Source organism: Rosa rugosa, chromosome 1, assembly GCF_958449725.1.
Source record: "Rosa rugosa chromosome 1, drRosRugo1.1, whole genome shotgun sequence".
Classification (NCBI taxonomy): domain Eukaryota; kingdom Viridiplantae; phylum Streptophyta; class Magnoliopsida; order Rosales; family Rosaceae; genus Rosa; species Rosa rugosa.
Genome location: NC_084820.1, coordinates 23980671 through 24000281, shown reverse-complemented (window position 1 = coordinate 24000281; position 19611 = coordinate 23980671). Strand labels below are relative to the sequence as shown.

At 37.5% G+C, this 19611-nt stretch overlaps 1 long non-coding RNA gene across 1 annotated transcript; it reads right to left on the bottom strand.

Moving 5' to 3' along the window:
• Positions 1-9052: 9052 nt before the first annotated feature.
• On the bottom strand, positions 9053-18941 carry LOC133724334 (uncharacterized). The gene is made up of 5 exons (XR_009853618.1): positions 17904-18941; positions 12424-16260; positions 11262-11650; positions 10499-10576; positions 9053-9241 (listed from the first exon to the last, which is right to left on the bottom strand). It is a non-coding gene; the product is annotated as an uncharacterized LOC133724334 (long non-coding RNA).
• Between the last annotated feature and the right edge of the window lie 670 nt (positions 18942-19611).

The following is a 19611-nucleotide window of genomic DNA, read 5'->3' as shown; positions in this document are numbered from 1 at the left end:
AAATGAGCTATAGAGACTAAAACATCGAGTTAGTTGGTGTAATATAAAAGTTTGAGGTAGTTATCCAAGTCCTATCTGTATGAAGCTTGCAAATAAAGATATATTTGTCTGTATGATGAGAAATCATCAGTCCAACTTTAGAACAAGTTAGGGAGATGACTTTGGCAGCATTTCCTTGAGCAATTTTAGAACAATAAAGAGATAATGAAAGCATCTTGGATCACCCACCCTTCCAACTTTAGAGGATTCTATAATTTTTTTATTTGCAGGCTAGAATGAGAATGACAAGTGGGAATGGCCAAACCATGGGTTTGCTAAACCCACTTTACTGCATACACTATCTTATCCTTCCCCTTTGTGATAAGAATTTATTGAAGCCACCATCCCAAAAGAATTAAAGATTAAAAAGACGAAAGAGTAAATAAAAATATAGATGCATAAACAAGTTCAATATTCTTTTCTTTCTTCTCAGCATGCAAAGAGACAAGTTCACATTGCCAAAGACAGTGATGAGGAAAAAGACCCTGAAAGCCCATCCTGGGCCATCAGGAATCCTTACAAATCTTGGAAAACTCCTTCTTCGTTCATGATATTTGTCTTCTGAATATTTGAAGATGATGTCAAATTTTTCTTTCCTAGTTGTTCACTTTGCCTTAAGTTTTGTCCAAAGCATCCAAAAGGGTGTGTGAATGGGAATGAAACTTGCATGATCTTAAAGTTAGTAAAGGGATTCCTTAGAGGGGAAAAGGGTCATGATCCAAGTTGGTTATTCCACTTTACAGGTTTTAATGATGTGGCTTGGTGAGGTGCCTAGCTTCAACTGTAATATAACCCAAGATTCCAGTTCTTAATCAATAATTATAGATAGCTTTTGAGGTACCTACAACCTAAGGTCTATAATAGAGAGGGAGTCTTGGCATCCATGCCTAGTGAGGAACTATCATTTCAAATTTCACAAGAGGAATTTAATCATGGTTAACCTTATACGTGGCCAAAGATAAAGTCTTGGTAACAAAGGAAAGGTAACCATAAACAGGAAGATGTGAGTCGCCTTCCATGTGACCCGCACGTAATGGTCATGATGAGAATGGAGACACTAAACCAACCACCAAGCTCCTTTGTGTTTGGAATTGCCATGATTTTGGAGTTGTAATTTGCATTTGCAACTAGCTTTGTGCACCCCTATGTGCACCAGAAACGTGATGAAAACCTAAGTTTTAGGAGGAGTACTGCATCAAAAGTGTGATCACCTAATTAAACTTTGGAATACTTGCACCATCTGCAAAAGATTTTGAAATTTTGAAGTCATGTAGCATTGTTAGTTTGCTAAAGTTTTGGAGCAACTCGATGAACTTTTTGGCTAGAAATAGGCAAACACTCACTCGGATAGAGAAAAGAGACAGAGGATCGGAATGCACAATAGTAAGAAAACTGGGAAAGAGGAGATTTTAGCAAGGAGTTTCCTTTGATAAAGAAGATATGGAATGCAGAATAGGATAAGTGAAGTAATATGTTATAAATGTTTTCTTTTTTCTTGTCAAAAGTATGATTTCATTATCATAAATAAAGGGGAGCGAAATTCACACTCTCATTTTACAATCCACACTTTGAATATCTAAACATCACATTTTTACAATCCACATTATAAAAAGACAAAACTTAAAATAATAAAAAAAGACACATGGAGTGTGAATTTTATTCCCCTAAATAAACAATACATCAGTTATACATACAATACATAGTTTTTTTTTTTTACAAGAAGAAATGCATTAAAACATAGCCAAGGAAGTGGCAGCAAATTACAGAGCAAAGAACTTCCTAAAAGAAACCCAACTGAAATGAAACTAAAGACTGACTAAACAACGTCATAAAGGAGGATATGCAATAAGGAGGAAGGAGGATGATTGATCCAATCATCCGGACACATCCCCCTGCGAGCTAAAGAGGCCAGATGACGAGCTGCCTGATTTGCCGATCTGCTGGTTGATAACCAACTTGACGAGGGTAAAGCAACTGCCCAATCTCGAACTTGATCTATCAGAGGTGACACTAACCAATCTGAAGATAGAGTGAAGTCGTTTAGGAGTTGGGCAAGATGGAGTGAATCCAATTCAAGTAGAAAGGAAACACTAGTAGGATAAAGGGATACTAATTTATGAGCCAGATAGACACATAAGCTAGCAGCCATAGTTTTAGCATAGATCAAAGACGGAGCAGAAACAGAAAGATGTGAACCCCCGATCACAACCCCATTTCCATTTCGAGCTACTGAAGCCAGACCTACTACTGACTCAGACCAGGATGTAGCACAATTAATCTTCACTGTATGGTAAGGCGGTGGAGACCATTTGGGCTTAGGTGGTGGCCTCACATTAGGCGTCAAACAGTCTGGAAGGTGAGGAGGAGTCGCCGCATAAATAATGAACTTCACAGCAGCATCAAAAGACAAAGAGGCAACCAGAATGGGATTTGGGCTAGTATGTTCGAAAACACTACTACACCGATGTTTCCATATATGCCATAAGAGAAAGCTAAGATGAGTCATAACCTCGCGTTGATGGGATTTCCCAGAGGAAGAAGGAAATGTCAGATACTGAAACCAACTATCCAACGTTGAAAGATGCTGGAGGTTAGGACGATATCCAAGTTGATGAATGCGCCAAACCTTCTGAACCCATGGACAAGCAAAAAGAATATGCTCTATTGTCTCAGGACAAATGAGACAGAAGGAACACATTGGATCCGGAGCTAACCTTCTTGAGAATAGGCTTGCCTGAGAAGCCAAAGCATTTGACATCGCTCTCCAAAGGAAATTTTTAATTTTAGGAAGAGTATGTAGGCTCCACAAACGGCCCCAGACACTTGAATCGGGAATGTGTGAACTGTGAGGATGAGGCTCCACTCCTCCAGAAGAAACCAAATGAGTTGCATGGTAACCTGATTTAACCGTGTATATCCCAGACTTTGTCAACAGCCAAACCAGCTTGTCTGAGATAGCCGAGTTGATAAGAGGGATCTCCCGGATGGCATGTACCTGATTCAGAGACAAAGCTTCTTGTATAGGATCAAGGTGCCATGAAAGAGAAGACCAATCTATTAGAGATGATACTGTGAGAGAGAGGTTAGATATCACCGTTGGAAGTAGAGTAGACGGTTGCATCCGTGGGATCCAATTAGAATTCCAAATTGAAATCTGTTGACCATTTCCTACCCTCCAAAACAAGTGGGATTTAAGAAGCTGCTGACCATGGATTAGACTCGCCCATAACCAAGAGGGAGAAGAACCAACGGTAGCTTCTAAGAACGAAGAAGAGGGAAAATAACGATCTTTTAGTAGCCGTACCCATAGTGCCGAGGGATTCGAAAGAATCTGCCACCCTTGCTTTGCCAAAAGAGCGCAGTTAAAATCCTCCAACTTCCGGAAACCCACTTGAGATTTAGGAAGGGACAACTTCTGCCAGGATTTCCAATGAATACCATTCGCAGAATTATTTCCCCACCAAAAGTGAGCCATATCCGAAGTAATTTTATCACAGAGGGATTTGGGAAACCGGAAACAGTTCATCGGATAAGCTGGGATTGCTGTTGCTATTGATTTGATTAACACTTCCTTTCCTGCCTGAGTTAGAATCTGATGTTTCCATCCATGAAGCTTCCGGGCTACCGAGTCACGAACATAAGCCAAAGCTGCATTTTTTGATCTGCCCCAGACAGTCGGAATCCCTAAATATTTCCCTGGGTTCGAAACTGGTTTAATACCAAGCTCAGTGGACAGAAAAACCACCAATGCCTGTGGAGTATTTGGACTGAAGAACAAGGAAGACTTCGGATAACTTAACTGTTGGCCAGAGGCATCACTATAACTTTGTAGCAGATATTTGAGATTGAACGCATTTGCAATCGTCGCTTCAAAGAAAAAGAGCGAATCATCTGCAAACAAAAGGTGACTGATGGCAGGGCCATTTGGAGAAATGCACATCGGAGTTAACCAGCGGAGCAGGCAAGCCTTTTGGACTAAGGATGAGAGAACATCACTTACAAATAGAAACAGGTAAGGGGAAAGGGGATCCCCCTGCCGCAGACCACGAGTTGGAGTAAAGAACTCAGAAGGTTTTCCATTAACCAAAATGGAGAGCGAAAACGATCTCACACAATTCATTATTAACCTGACCCAATGAGTATGAAAGCCAAGCTTTAGAATTACCGCTTCCAAGAAATCCCATTCCACTGAATCATAAGCTTTATTAACATCAAGCTTCAATCCAAAAGCCGGCCCTCCGACAGTACTGTAATAACCGGTTTTTCTTTTAACCAAAACAGTTGGTGGCAAACACCTTTGTTAAAAGGAAGGGTGTTCCTTGATTCAAGGCCGGTGTCTTAATCATCATTCATGATTATGCATAATTGAATAATCATTCAATCATACCAGACAACTCTCTCTCACTCTCTCTGTCTCACGTCCGAAAACCATCCAAGAAACAGAGCAATCTTCATCAACTCATCTCTCCCTCCACCGACCACCAATCAAGACCAGACCAGTTCCTATAGTTCCACCTCGTTCTTGCGCAGCTACCAGTGGCAACCTTGCACCGCAACACGGCCGGCAGTGGCGGCGGAGGACACGGTTCCGTTTTGAGCTCGATTTGGTTCTATCTCGATATCTTGAGCTACAGGCCGCCAATTCTCTTGATTCTTGTCTCATTGGATTCGCCTCAACTTTCGGAACAAGCACCAAGAAGGACCAGACCTGGGAAGAACGATTTCACGTTCATCGGAGCTCGACTGGTTTAGATCGACAAACAACCCTTCGATCCGTGTATCTCGAGTTACAGACCACCTCTTTATGTGATTCTTGGCTTAGTGAGTTCTTCTTGAAGTTCTGAACAACTCTCCAGAAGGAATCGAAGCGTTTCGTTGAAGTTTTTACGTCGAAACTCAAGCTCGCCGGATTCTGGAATTTTTCCGACCACCGAAGCTTTCGATCGGTATATCTCGAGCTACAGACCATATTTTTCTGTGATTCTTGAACCAATGAGTTCACCTTGAGTTTCTTAACAACTCTCTAGAAGGGATCGAAGCCTGAAATTGAAGTTTTGACGTCGAAATCAAGCCTTGCCGGATTCTGCAAATTTCGCCGGATTCTGGAAATTTTCCGGCCACCTCGACTGTTTTAGGTAATTTCAACCACTTCCAGTCATTTTCAGCTTACATGGTAGTTATGAAAGTTGTTAAGCATGATGAGAGGAAGAAGAGCAGCCCGGCCCCGACACCATTGGTGGTGGTCGGCGGCGGCTCTGCCACTAACTCCGGCGGCCCTTTCCGGCCACCTCCGGGGGTCAAAAATATGGTTTCTGTACATTTTCAGATTCTATATTTCAATACGATCATTTCGATATATTATACGCAATTTTTGGATATCGTATGATTAAGTTATGAATTTTTAAGTTTAGATCGATTTCGATCGTTAGATTTGTGATCTGTGAAGTTAGGACCGTCAGATGGACTTGTAGTTTTGATATGATGATCTTATGACTGTCCCAGTGGCTTTGTGTGGTCATGGGCGAAGATCCGACCGTTGGATCTTCGTATAAATGCAAAACAGTGATTAGGGAGGCGATTCGTGAGAATCCGTCCGTTGGATTTTCGTATAAATTTGTGAAGATGTTAGTAAGGACGATTCAGGGAGATCCGACCGTTGGATCTTCGTGATGATTTTTGGAGGGTGATCCTAAGGGCGATCCGTGAGGATCCGACCGTTGGATCATCATTTAATTTCGATCCGACCGTTGGATTGTCGTTTGAATATGTTTTTGAGTTATTGGCTAAGTTAAGGTCATGTGTGATTAGGTGATTGACGGTCTTCCTTGGGTGAGCGATTTCGGTGTGTATTGTGTTGAATTGAAGACGCAGCGGGAATATCGAGGTGAGTAAATCGCACATGGTTCATTCACGAACCGAAATTCGGTGATTTTATTTAATTGAGAAATTGTGGAAATTGTTTTATGAAAATAAATATTTGTTTTAAATTATATGGACTTGATCGACTACGGTCCATAGGTAAGTAAAATGTATTTAAACTATAAAAATGAATTTCTAGATTTTATTGCATGTGAACTATAGTTGGTATTAGTGGTCACTCTTGTGTGGGTGACTACGTATATATATATTTACGTGGAATATATATTGGATGGTGTGATTTACTGAGTTATATTTTGAGCATTACCTTTGGAATATGTGATTTATCTTAGATGTTGTGTTGTCTATGATAATGGGTAATTGAGTAAAGTGCGATAGTTGAGTCGTTGAGATGAATTAAATGAGGAGTCGAGTGAATTGAGAAAAGCAGTCATTCGTAAGGTGAACCTTGGCCCAGGTGACACTTTACGATACAGTTAGAGCTCTAGTCTGTCTGCCATCATACTGCTTGGGGGATAAACGAGTTATCATATGCCCTTGGGTATGACATCACATACTGAATGGGATGATTAATATAATTAATCATAAGCCTGTAAGTATGATATACTGAATGGGGTGATTAATATAATTAATCATAAGCCTGTAAGTATAATATACTGTATGGGATGATTTATATAAATAAATCATAAGCCTGTGAGTATATATTGAGTAAGAAGTTGTTTATTTTTGAGTAGTCATGATGAGATGTGAGTTGATTGATGCTTGAAGTGACGTTGTACACTTCAATTCTTATGCAAAACAAAATTAAAATGTGCTTGAGTTGATTGTGTTACTTTAAATCGTGCAATCCTTTCGTTTACTCATACGAGCTTTGCAAAAAGCTTACCGGGTTTGTATTGTTGCAATCCCGGTACACTATTCAAACGGTGTAGCGGGTAATCCTGCAGGTCAGGAGAATCAGGGCGGTGATCGAGCCGGTTAGAGTATTTGTTATAGTTTTACAGCATTTGTAATAGTGAGGTGAGTTAAGCTCATTGAGCCTTAGAATTTGATTTGGTGAGAGTGTGTTGTAATAATTAACTTGAGGATTTGATTTATTGTAATATTGAGAGGTGTGAAGTGTGGTTGTTTTGAGAAAAAAATTCAGGTTGTATTTATGTGAGATGTATTAATTCATGTTTCGGATTTGGATTTGTTATTCAAAATCCGGGGCGTGACAGTTTGGTATCAGAGCGTAAGGTACATATTTGGTGATAATCAGTACTCCCCGAGTGATGGCCCGTCTGCAGCGGATCCCCATCGTATACTCTTCGGTACTGGTATAATCATTGGGTATGTCTTAGTATGGGGTCTAGACAGCGTGTATGTCAGTAGGACGGTAGAGTTGTCTTCTAAGTTCGTATTAGAATAAGTTTAGTTTCCGCAGGTTGTAATCTTTGAGGAATGGAAACCTCCGGATTTAACTCTGATGAGTCAGTGAGGATTGTTTATGGAAATGAGTTTCCTTTTGTATGTAGAAGTGTTTGGTTGAAGGCATGGTGTGGACCTATGCTCGTATCTGATGTGGATACGAGTATTAATTGATAGTAATTTTGCCTTCTTAAGTTGGACATACATATGCATTTGAATAGATTCTAGACTCATGTGGAGTTGTGAGTAGTGTTGCGGTTAGGGAAGAAATTATTGTGGTTAATTCTTCCATGTGCTTGTAAGTTGTTGAGCAGAGTTTGAGGTGCGAGAACGGAGTTTGATCTCGTGTTTGAGTGATTGAGACGAACGACTATATATTTGAGTTCTCTCCGAGTACCTAAAATCTTAAGGGCTATTTGAAGTGGGACTAGTGGTAGTTTTAGTATTTCTAAATTTAAATCGAGATCCGAGGAACATGTTTTGTATACGTGGTTGATGTTGCGAGCATCATTTTGATTGATATTTTGCGTTTCACAAAGACAACTGGATTGGAAATTCTCCGTTTGGACACCTTGGTCTGTTGACCTGACTATGACTTGTGGACATAGTTTTATTTAAGTGAAGGAAATTGATTTTGTGAACTAGTTTTCTTAAGTTTTGGATCGTAGTATGGAGTTGGACTGAAGTGAATTTGAGGTTGTTTGTGTTTTAAGTTTAAGTAGGCGGGACACTTAAAGTTTTGAAATGGAGTTTGATCTTGGTCGGTAAATAATAGGGAGATTTAGAGTCAACTCTCTGTAAATGTTATTAGATGAGGGTGTGTTTCTGTGGTGATGGATTTTAGGAGAAATGGTTAAGTGCAATTTTGGGTATTGATTGTAGTGACATTGTTGGGTATCCATAGTGGTTCAAGTGAATTACTATGCGATATGGAGTTTGATTCGGTTTCTAAATCGTAAATTCATAGGGTATGAATTGTGGTAAGTTTAATGGAGCAATTAATAGAGGAAATGGTTGAGATTTTATAAGAGTTGTAAGAGTAACTCTAAAGACGTGGGTTTTTCCTAGCTAACTCAGGATGTGTTTAGCTTTATAAATCCCTAATCCTATCGATGAAATTGTTGTGTTTGGTTTGACTCAGAGGATACTAGCTAGACCTCGATGCGACTTAATTGATTGTTGGATTCTTTTTTAGTGATTGTTTTTATTACATCATTATGAAAGATGTGTGCAGTAGAGTTGTTTATGGTTTTGAAAATAGTATTGGGTGACCAAGGTTCGATCCTTGGTGTTGTTGTTGGTTAAACAAAAAGAAAAGAAAACATGCACACCATCTTATTGATTTTACATTACAAAAAAAAAAAAAAAAAAAAAAAAAAAAAAGGAAAACGAGGACCATGCTATACTAAGCCTAGTCAGCAGCTCCGGATGGATTGAGGCTGAGCTCAAGAGAAACGTTTGAGCCACTGTGGTAACCGCCTGAGCCACCAGAATAGTAACCAAAAGCGCTACCTTCCTCGGAAGTAGCCTTCAGGTTACCAAAGACGTCCTCGCCGTGCACGGGGAACAGAGGAAGAGTTTGAACCTCCTGGTGATCTCCTCCTCGTTGTTGCAGGGATGTTTGTCCTTGTCACACCCCGAATTCTGAATTTAAGTAATTCATATTCGAAGCATGAACCTCAAATACCCTGTTTATAATCTCAGAATTTCTTTCTCAAAATCAACTGCACATTACACCTTTGATATTACATAAACCAAATCCTCAAGCTACTTATTACAGCACACTCTCACCAAATCAAATAGTAAAACTCAAATGAGTATAATTCTCCTCACAAAACAATTGCTGTAAATCTAATACTAATACTCTAAACCGCACGATCACTGCCCTGATTCTCCTGACCTGTAAGACTACCCGCTACACAATTTGAATAGTGTACCGGGAGTTGCAACAACACAAAACCCGGTGAGCTTTTGACAGCCCGTATGAGCAAACAAGAAAGAACTGTTGATTTATTCAATTATATTTATTATAACTCAAGTAAACAATCGACGCACTCACAATGTAATTCCAAAAATCAAAGAAACATATATAAGCCTATTTATTCTCGATACTTCTTTTAAAACTCAGCATTTGACTGATCACCACCAACGAATATTGCAACATTAATATGTGAAATAACATTAAAGCAAAGCATGCTTGATTCTCTTTCCACTAACACCTTCACATATTAACAACATATCACAAATAGATATTTGATCAAAATAATATAAGTACACTTTTCTTTTTAGTGAATTTTCGGATTAACTGGTAACAATTCATAAATACAAGTGCTAGGGTCCAACGTACTATACCCAAAGCACAAGTAAGCCAGGTTGACTGGTAACAAATCATAAATCCACGTACTAGGGTCCAACGTACTATACCCAAAGTACGGGAAAGCCGCAGCATACTAGGGTCCAACGTACTATACCCAAGTATGTATACTCAAAGTAAGCAACCTTCCTAAGAGTATAATAGTGCACTATCTGTAGGGACTAAGGCCCAAGGCTAACTTCCACATAACACCAAAACACATTTACCAGTAATTCACTTAAGCACGGGGTAGTAGATAACACCCGGCTTCACAATTGTACTTCTCAGACATAATCAAAATCACAAAATACAATCTTTATGATTTATAGATCGTATATATGTATATGTACACCCACATAAAGAGACATATTATTTCAAGACAAATCTTTATTTCTTAAAATAATTTCCACATATTCACAATTGGGCATATAAAATAGCTTTCACACCACATGATCAACATTTCATTATTCAACAATTAAATGCGAGATTAATAGCTTGAATAATATCCAATTCATTCTCAATTATTTCATCACACCAATCACACGTCAACCAATATATATATTCCACGTAAATATATATATATATATATGTAATCATCCGCTCAGGGATGACCACTAATACCAACTATAGTTCAAGCATAAAAACCGTGAAATTCATTTGTATAATAAAATCATTTTACTTACCTATGGACCGTAGTTGATCAAGTCCATATGATTTAAAACAAATATTTATTCCACAAATATTTTCACACAATTGCGACAAAAATAAAGTAATTAAATTTATTCGGTTCGTAATATGAACCACGTGAGATTTACTCACCTCTAATCCAGCTGCGTCTTCTTAACAGCTAAAACAACAATTTTCCCGAATTGTCCGCCAAATCAATCCGTCGATAACCTAATCCAATAATGATCTTAACTTAGCCAACAACTCATAAATGTAATTAAACGACGATCCAACGCTCAGATTCAAATTAAACGATGATCCAACGGTCGGATCTGAATTTAATGATGATCCAACGGTCGGATCCTCACGGATCGCCTTTAGGATCATCCTCCAAAATTATCACGAAGATCCAACGGTCAGATCTTCCTGAATCGCCTTTACTAACATCTCCACAAAATTATACGAAAATCCGACGGTCGGATTCTCACGAATCGCCTTCCGAATTACTATTTCTCAATTATACGAAGATCCAACGGTCGGATCTTCGCCCGTGACCTCACAAAGTCACCGGGACAGTCATACGATCAACATATTAAAATTTGAAGTAAAACCGATGGTCTGATCTTCGCAGATCGTAAACCGAAGATAAAACGTAAAAACCGTAAATAGTAACGTAAAAATGTAAATCCACTATTTATCAACTTTTTCTAACATGACCAAGTTATATATCAAAACGCTCGTATGGATGCATAGATCATCGCCTAGATAATGAAAACTCGAAATATGGTCTGATACGCCGCCACAAGCGGTGGTTAGTGGGCGGTCAACGCGGCGGTCAACGCCGGTCAACCACCTCCGATGGCAAAGTGACCAACTACAAACTGGTTCAAAATGAAAGGGTGATCGACTTCCATACCTGGAGCTAAGTCTGGTTTGGCTTAGATCGTCCTAGATCAAGCTTTGAAGTTCGATTAATCCGGAGCGTCTGATCTGATTCCAGATTGAATCAGAGCCGTCTAAAAAGTCAAACCTTGATCAAGCGCTCTACACCCAAAATCGTCATGCAAGGCTTATATGGGGATGATCAGGAGGAAGAGGAGATCACGAAAATGGGGAGGATCGGCCCGTGCAACGCCGGCACGGCCAAGATCCGGTCGGGTCGAATGCTAGGCTCTGGGGGGCTTCGATCCACGTCTGGGGGCAGCGTTGTGATACGCTCAAAGCAAGCGCATAATTTAACCCTGAAAACATCGTTAGTAGTATAAGCAAATAGGGATCGTTCTATTCCGGGGATTGAGGGTACACCTGTCATTGTCAAAATAAACAAATAAAGAATTAAAATAATAAAGTAAAAAGTATTATGTACAAAAATAAAATAAAGAATAAAAATATATACAAGTTAATATAAAAAGGGGGGTTTTGAGATTATAGAATTGGAATTAAAATTAAATGAAATAAAGAAAGTGTAAAAACACATATACAAGGGTGGAACACAAGAAACAAAGATCAAAACTACAATCATATGAATGAAATCCAATTACAATTCCTATAGTTGATTATCTATGTCATGAGAAATAAGTTGACCATGTGAAACATTCGAAGCAAATGATTTCCCATATTTTACTTTCCTTGAATATTTAATCTAAGTGAAAGCACCTAAATTAAACCTATTGAACATGCAATCATAGTCTAGAAAACTAGCTAATCAAGAACACATTCAATGCATGAAGAACAAAGAAAGGATGTCAACCAAAGTGCACAACCTAGTATGAAAAAGTCCATCTATTTGCAATCCTCCTTAATTGATTTCGACTTTTGTCCAAAGCCTTTACTACTTAAATCTAGCACCAATTACATGCATATATATCCTAAGTTGGCCATCAAAGAACACATACATATAAAAGTTTTCCATAATCCAAAATCAATTAAGCAATCTCACATAAGCAACATAAAAATCAACATAAAGAAATCACAATTTTTATTCAAACATAGAAATTGGGCTTAAACTTTGCCCTTAATGTTATTGTTAACTAGAAACAAATTCCTACGAAATTAAATAAGGAAAAAGAATGAATTACACCGTGAGTTGGAGATGGAGATGGAGTGCTTGAAACGTTGAAATCTTGAATCTTGGAAGCAAGCCTTCAAGGTGGACGATGGAGGATATGATATTCCCGGCTCCTTCTTCTTCTTCTTCTTCTTACTTGAAAACGCAGAATTTTGCAACTAGAGAATGGAGAGAAAAATGGAATGGAAATGGAGAGACAAAGAAGATGAAATGGATGAAGGAATGTTTTTTAGAGTGAGAGGAGAAGGTGTTTATATAGGGAAGAAAAAGAAGAGTGAAATGATAAATGGAAGAAAAATAATGAAAGTGGTTTGTAAAATATGGAAAAGATGGAGTAATGATGAAATGAAAGCAAGGCATGAAGGTGTAGAAGTATGGAAGTGATGATGATCTATTGGAGCAGAAAAATATATCCAAGGAAAAAGAGAAAAGCATCTAGCTTTCTTCATGTGGGTAGGAAACTTGAACATGTGGTGTTGAGCTGTTTTTAGATCAGTTTCTGCCCCTTTATTCCTTCAATTATTTCTCCAACAAGCATTCCCAATTTCACTATGACCTCTTCATAAAAAATGTTCCATTATGAGTGTAGATCACCCTGGTAAAATTTCAGATTTTTATTCCATGTGGTTGGGCCGAAAATGCTGCTGGACTCCTTACGGGTCCAGTTTTCCAGTTTTGCTTCTGCAGGAAATTGGGCTGACTGTTTGAAGGCCTTCCACTCAATTCTAGCTCTGGCACTCTTCATAAGAAACGATCCTTAGGATGTCTAAAATGGATCTGGAAAGTTTCAGCTCATTTGGAGTTCATTTGGTCAGGCGGCCGCTCCTTCTTCCTTGCTTGGCTTGGTTTCTCCTAGCCGGAGTAGGAAAATGTGTAAAATTGACATTTTAGTACATTTCCATTTTTCTCCACCATTTATAGGTAAGTGTGAACCTAATGCTCATTTCACCATCATTTACTCCAATGTACCTAAGAAAATAGAAATTGAGTTAAAAATCGATTCGTTAAGGAATTAACTAAGCAAAATGTGAGGAATTAACTATTAAAATACCACATTAAAATGCTCCTATCAAATTCCCCCACACTTAGCTTTTGCTAGTCCCTTAGCAAAATCAAAAACTAACAAACCAAAAAGACTATGACACAAAACAAAGAAACCAACGAAAAAAATGACTAAGTATGGAAACAAAAACACAAAGACTCAAAGAAACCAAAAACGTAAAACACAAAGCAAAACACAAAGAAAAAAAAAAACGTCACACATAAAAGAGTAAATTCAAAGACAAAGACCATGATGTTGACATTACAAAGACCTCTATTGCCCTTTAACATATTGTCTCAGAAATCTCATACTTTCACAACACCAAGATTAGCACTCAATCAAGAATCAATGTTAAGCATTCGAGAGTTAATTAAAACATATGATCCACACATACACAAGTAGGACTTGGTTGTAATAATGGTGATTGGGGTTTAGCTTAGCATGCTTCAGACAAGTATGATTCATATCCTCACAAGGTATATCCACTCTTTCTTCTCTCAGATCAAGGCAATGCTTAAAAGCTTATAATCACTCATTTATATGTGAGAGAACATATTTTAAGGCAGTCAAATAGCTCACATATATAAGAAACGAAAAGCACTTTGTGAATATAATTTTTTTCAAAAGATCACATGAAGGATATCAACTACTTGCACTAATGGACCCAAGCCATAGGTTCAACTCTTGTAACTCATCTACACATCAAAGGCTGTCCCATCTTAAGGATCAAGAAGGTCCTCTCAAAGGTTGTAATGGGGCTAAGGCTCAAGGTTTAAAGAAATGAAAGGTAAGGATTATCAAAGTGTCCTAAAAACCTAGTAGAGCTCATATGAATGTAGAGATCTCGAAATATTTCACCAAGGCATTGCAAAAAACGTCACTTCTCCATAGAGGTAATATAAGAGGGCCAAATGTCTTCATGTTGGGCCCAATCTTCAATATAAACTTCCCTTGAACTCTAGTGAAATGGACAAAGGCCAAATTTTTCTGTAGTGGGCCTTCAATTCAAAGCAAACTCCAAAATCACTAAGTATGGGGGATGAAAGTCCATAAACATATATTTTTTTTTCTTTTTTTCTTTTTAGCCGTACACAATTTTTCTCTTTTCTTTTCATTTTTCACGGCTTCAACATATCTTTTTCTTTATGGACAAGTCTATCCCCACACTTGAACTTTCACCTCTTCTCAATCTTCATCCTTAGCACCAAACCCATGTAGTATGTCTCAAAAGATAGCTCCACTAAGTCCTTAGAACAAAGGGTAGGGTTGTAACTATACTAAGCTTCATGGTTAAGGATTTTAAGGGTGATGAACGAAAAGGCTTAATGTAGGCTCAAAGGGGCTTATCTAGGGGGGTCCCACGACGGGCACAAATGGGGACACAAGTTTATTTAGCAATGGTGGTAATTCCTAGAGAACCTCTATCCCTTCCAGAATCAGGGCCATGTATTGATATCACGTCTCAACAAGCACAAGAGCGAATTCTAGCATTCTCTAGTCAATTAAACTTAATCTATGGCAAACAGTCAATCAAGATGAAAGAATAATGAGATCATCAAAACATCGCCAAGAAATTAAGAATATATTTTTCATTTCACTCCAAGAAAAAGGGACATGGTTCAATTATCTCACATGGATTTTATGAATCACAACTCATCTTAACATGCTCATATTCTGTACCAAGGTCATGCAATCCATATCCACTACAAGTGCATACATTTTTCATATATCTCAATTAACCAAAGAATACCATGTTTAAAATCATCTCAATGTTGTGATCCTCTTTTAGTCATGATTTCAGAGATATAGAATCATCCCAGACAGTTGAAAGGCATCCTAAGACTCAAAACAAAAACAAAAGCAACGAAATTTTTTATATTTCTGACATTTTTCGATTTTTTTGTTTTGTTTTCTTTTTATGACAAAAACTAACTACAAGCATTAATCCTTCCCCCCACACTTAAATCATACATTGTCCTCAATGTTAAACAAGTTAGAGCATGCAATGAACAATTATCATGTGAATGGAATGATTAACTCAAGAAAACCTAAAAAAAAAAACTAAAAACGCAAATAACAAAGATACAATCAGAAAATAGTAATAGAGGAGATAGAGTTTAAGAGAGCAAATCTGCGTTGATGGCTCCTCCACAGCTACGGTTGAAATGGGTTGCCTCCCATGCAGCGCTTAATGTTTAAAGTCTTTCAGCCTAGACTTGTACCTCCATTTACTCCTTTGGAGGAGCGGTATGCGGGCGAGTGGCTCTCGCATTTCCCTTGAGCTCAGTCTCAACTCCTCCGGAGCTGCAGATTTGGCATAATACAGTGTATTATTATTATTATTATTTTTTTTATTTTTTTAATTTTTTTTTATTTTAATTTTTATTTATTTTTTATTTTTTTTGTAAAAAGCTAAATTTAATAAGACTGAATGAATGCATTTTTTTTTTTTTTTTTATTTATTTATTTATTTATTATTATTATTATTATTTTTTAAAAATATAGGACTCAATAATATTTATAGGACTCAAAATGAAAGACAAAAATATTTATAGGATTCAAAATGAAAGACAAAAATATAAATCCCTTCCCCCACACTTAAATATTGCATTATCCTCAATGTAATCAATTAAAAGTATGCAATGAAATAAGTAAGCATATAGGGATGGAATTTACGAAAATAACTACTAAAACAAAAAGAAAATGGAGGAGTAAAAGGGGAAGAGAAAGCAAATCTGATTATATTCTGAATTGGGTTGCCTCCCAAGCAGCGCTTGTATTTTACGTCTTGCAGCCAGACGGTACCTACATTAAATAAAGTTAGTAACTTAATATTAACAAAGAAATACAAAAAAAATAAACAAGTAACTATGAATTACAAACTACAAGTATAATTAACAAGTATTTTGTACATAAGACACAAGTTAAGTACACAAGTGAGTATAAAACGTAAAAAGTATTTTTACAAGTATAAAGTGTGAAACAACAAAATAATTTACACGTAAAGAGTATGCACAAGTATTTCTTTTGTTATAAACATTATTGATATCAAATCTAATTCCAAGCGGTAAATCAAGTGGACGTGCGGCCCAAGTATAGTCGTCTAGACACAAAGTCCCTCCTACATCCGTTGGGCAACCTTACTGAAATGGCCAGGTAGGGGAGGGTGAACACGAGAGGAAAAATCCATTTTGGCATGAGCTAAGCCCATTTATAAGCACTTCTGGATTCAAAAACCCGTCATGAACGTTATCCCCTTCCTAGACACCATCTCACATAGGATATTCTTACTAGGATGTAAAAGGTCCTAAGTGTGTTAGACAGTTCAATGAATGTTAATAAAGGCCGCCCTCAACCTTAAGGGACCTGAACTAGGTACCAATAAGGGGTTTAGGCCAATATTAATAAACACGACTTCACCTATTCCTTCTTTAATTTACAACTCACAATTAAACTCGTATTCAACAATAAAAAAAAAACAACCTAGTTAATTTAAACTAAGTATCAAACAGTTTATATACAACAATTATAAACAAAAACAAGTGATTTTTCAATCCCCGGCAACGGCGCCAAAAATTGATACGCTCAAAGCAAGCGCATAATTTAACCCTGAAAACATCGTTAGTAGTATAAGCAAATAGGGATCGTTCTATTCCGGGGATTGAGGGTACACCTGTCATTGTCAAAATAAACAAATAAAGAATTAAAATAATAAAGTAAAAAGTATTATGTACAAAAATAAAATAAAGAATAAAAATATATACAAGTTAATATAAAAAGGGGGGTTTTGAGATTATAGAATTGGAATTAAAATTAAATGAAATAAAGAAAGTGTAAAAACACATATACAAGGGTGGAACACAAGAAACAAAGATCAAAACTACAATCATATGAATGAAATCCAATTACAATTCCTATAGTTGATTATCTATGTCATGAGAAATAAGTTGACCATGTGAAACATTCGAAGCAAATGATTTCCCATATTTTACTTTCCTTGAATATTTAATCTAAGTGAAAGCACCTAAATTAAACCTATTGAACATGCAATCATAGTCTAGAAAACTAGCTAATCAAGAACACATTCAATGCATGAAGAACAAAGAAAGGATGTCAACCAAAGTGCACAACCTAGTATGAAAAAGTCCATCTATTTGCAATCCTCCTTAATTGATTTCGACTTTTGTCCAAAGCCTTTACTACTTAAATCTAGCACCAATTACATGCATATATATCCTAAGTTGGCCATCAAAGAACACATACATATAAAAGTTTTCCATAATCCAAAATCAATTAAGCAATCTCACATAAGCAACATAAAAATCAACATAAAGAAATCACAATTTTTATTCAAACATAGAAATTGGGCTTAAACTTTGCCCTTAATGTTATTGTTAACTAGAAACAAATTCCTACGAAATTAAATAAGGAAAAAGAATGAATTACACCGTGAGTTGGAGATGGAGATGGAGTGCTTGAAACGTTGAAATCTTGAATCTTGGAAGCAAGCCTTCAAGGTGGACGATGGAGGATATGATATTCCCGGCTCCTTCTTCTTCTTCTTCTTCTTACTTGAAAACGCAGAATTTTGCAACTAGAGAATGGAGAGAAAAATGGAATGGAAATGGAGAGACAAAGAAGATGAAATGGATGAAGGAATGTTTTTTAGAGTGAGAGGAGAAGGTGTTTATATAGGGAAGAAAAAGAAGAGTGAAATGATAAATGGAAGAAAAATAATGAAAGTGGTTTGTAAAATATGGAAAAGATGGAGTAATGATGAAATGAAAGCAAGGCATGAAGGTGTAGAAGTATGGAAGTGATGATGATCTATTGGAGCAGAAAAATATATCCAAGGAAAAAGAGAAAAGCATCTAGCTTTCTTCATGTGGGTAGGAAACTTGAACATGTGGTGTTGAGCTGTTTTTAGATCAGTTTCTGCCCCTTTATTCCTTCAATTATTTCTCCAACAAGCATTCCCAATTTCACTATGACCTCTTCATAAAAAATGTTCCATTATGAGTGTAGATCACCCTGGTAAAATTTCAGATTTTTATTCCATGTGGTTGGGCCGAAAATGCTGCTGGACTCCTTACGGGTCCAGTTTTCCAGTTTTGCTTCTGCAGGAAATTGGGCTGACTGTTTGAAGGCCTTCCACTCAATTCTAGCTCTGGCACTCTTCATAAGAAACGATCCTTAGGATGTCTAAAATGGATCTGGAAAGTTTCAGCTCATTTGGAGTTCATTTGGTCAGGCGGCCGCTCCTTCTTCCTTGCTTGGCTTGGTTTCTCCTAGCCGGAGTAGGAAAATGTGTAAAATTGACATTTTAGTACATTTCCATTTTTCTCCACCATTTATAGGTAAGTGTGAACCTAATGCTCATTTCACCATCATTTACTCCAATGTACCTAAGAAAATAGAAATTGAGTTAAAAATCGATTCGTTAAGGAATTAACTAAGCAAAATGTGAGGAATTAACTATTAAAATACCACATTAAAATGCTCCTATCACGTTGATGCAAGGTGATGGCACCAGGCGACTGGACGGCTCACGGCGAAGCCAGGGATGGCCGGGTCGTGGCCGGAGGACGCCGGAGGAGGGAGATGGGTCCGGGTCGGGTCAGTCGGGTCGGCTGCGTAGGGAGGAGAGAGAACGGAGAGTTTCAGGGACCAAAATGCAATTTTGAGAAACTTTCGTCCTTCCGAAATAAATCAGATTTTCCACCTATTTATAGAAAAATCCCAATTTTTAAATATTCATAACTTATTCATACGAACTCCGAATATTGCGTTCCACATATGCACGCGATCGTATCGATGAGCTCTACAACTTTCATGAAGGAAGTTTTCCCAAATTCCGTACGTATAAAAAGTCAACTTTCTCGGCCCCCCTAAAAAACGTTCGTTTTCGAAAATAAAATCGTTCGAACTAATTCCACAACTTCTCCAAGCTTCGTACTCGCTCCTACTACCGTGAAATCATTTCTAAAAATCCATGGAATTTAATTTGGATTTTCGGGGTATTACAGTCTACCCTCCTTAAAGGAATTTCGTCCCGAAATTTAATCGTGAGTCCATTTCTCCCGATTAAAGTTTTCAGAACACTAACCAAGCATCAACTTGATCACCACAATTCTTACTTCAACTACCACGCTTGAC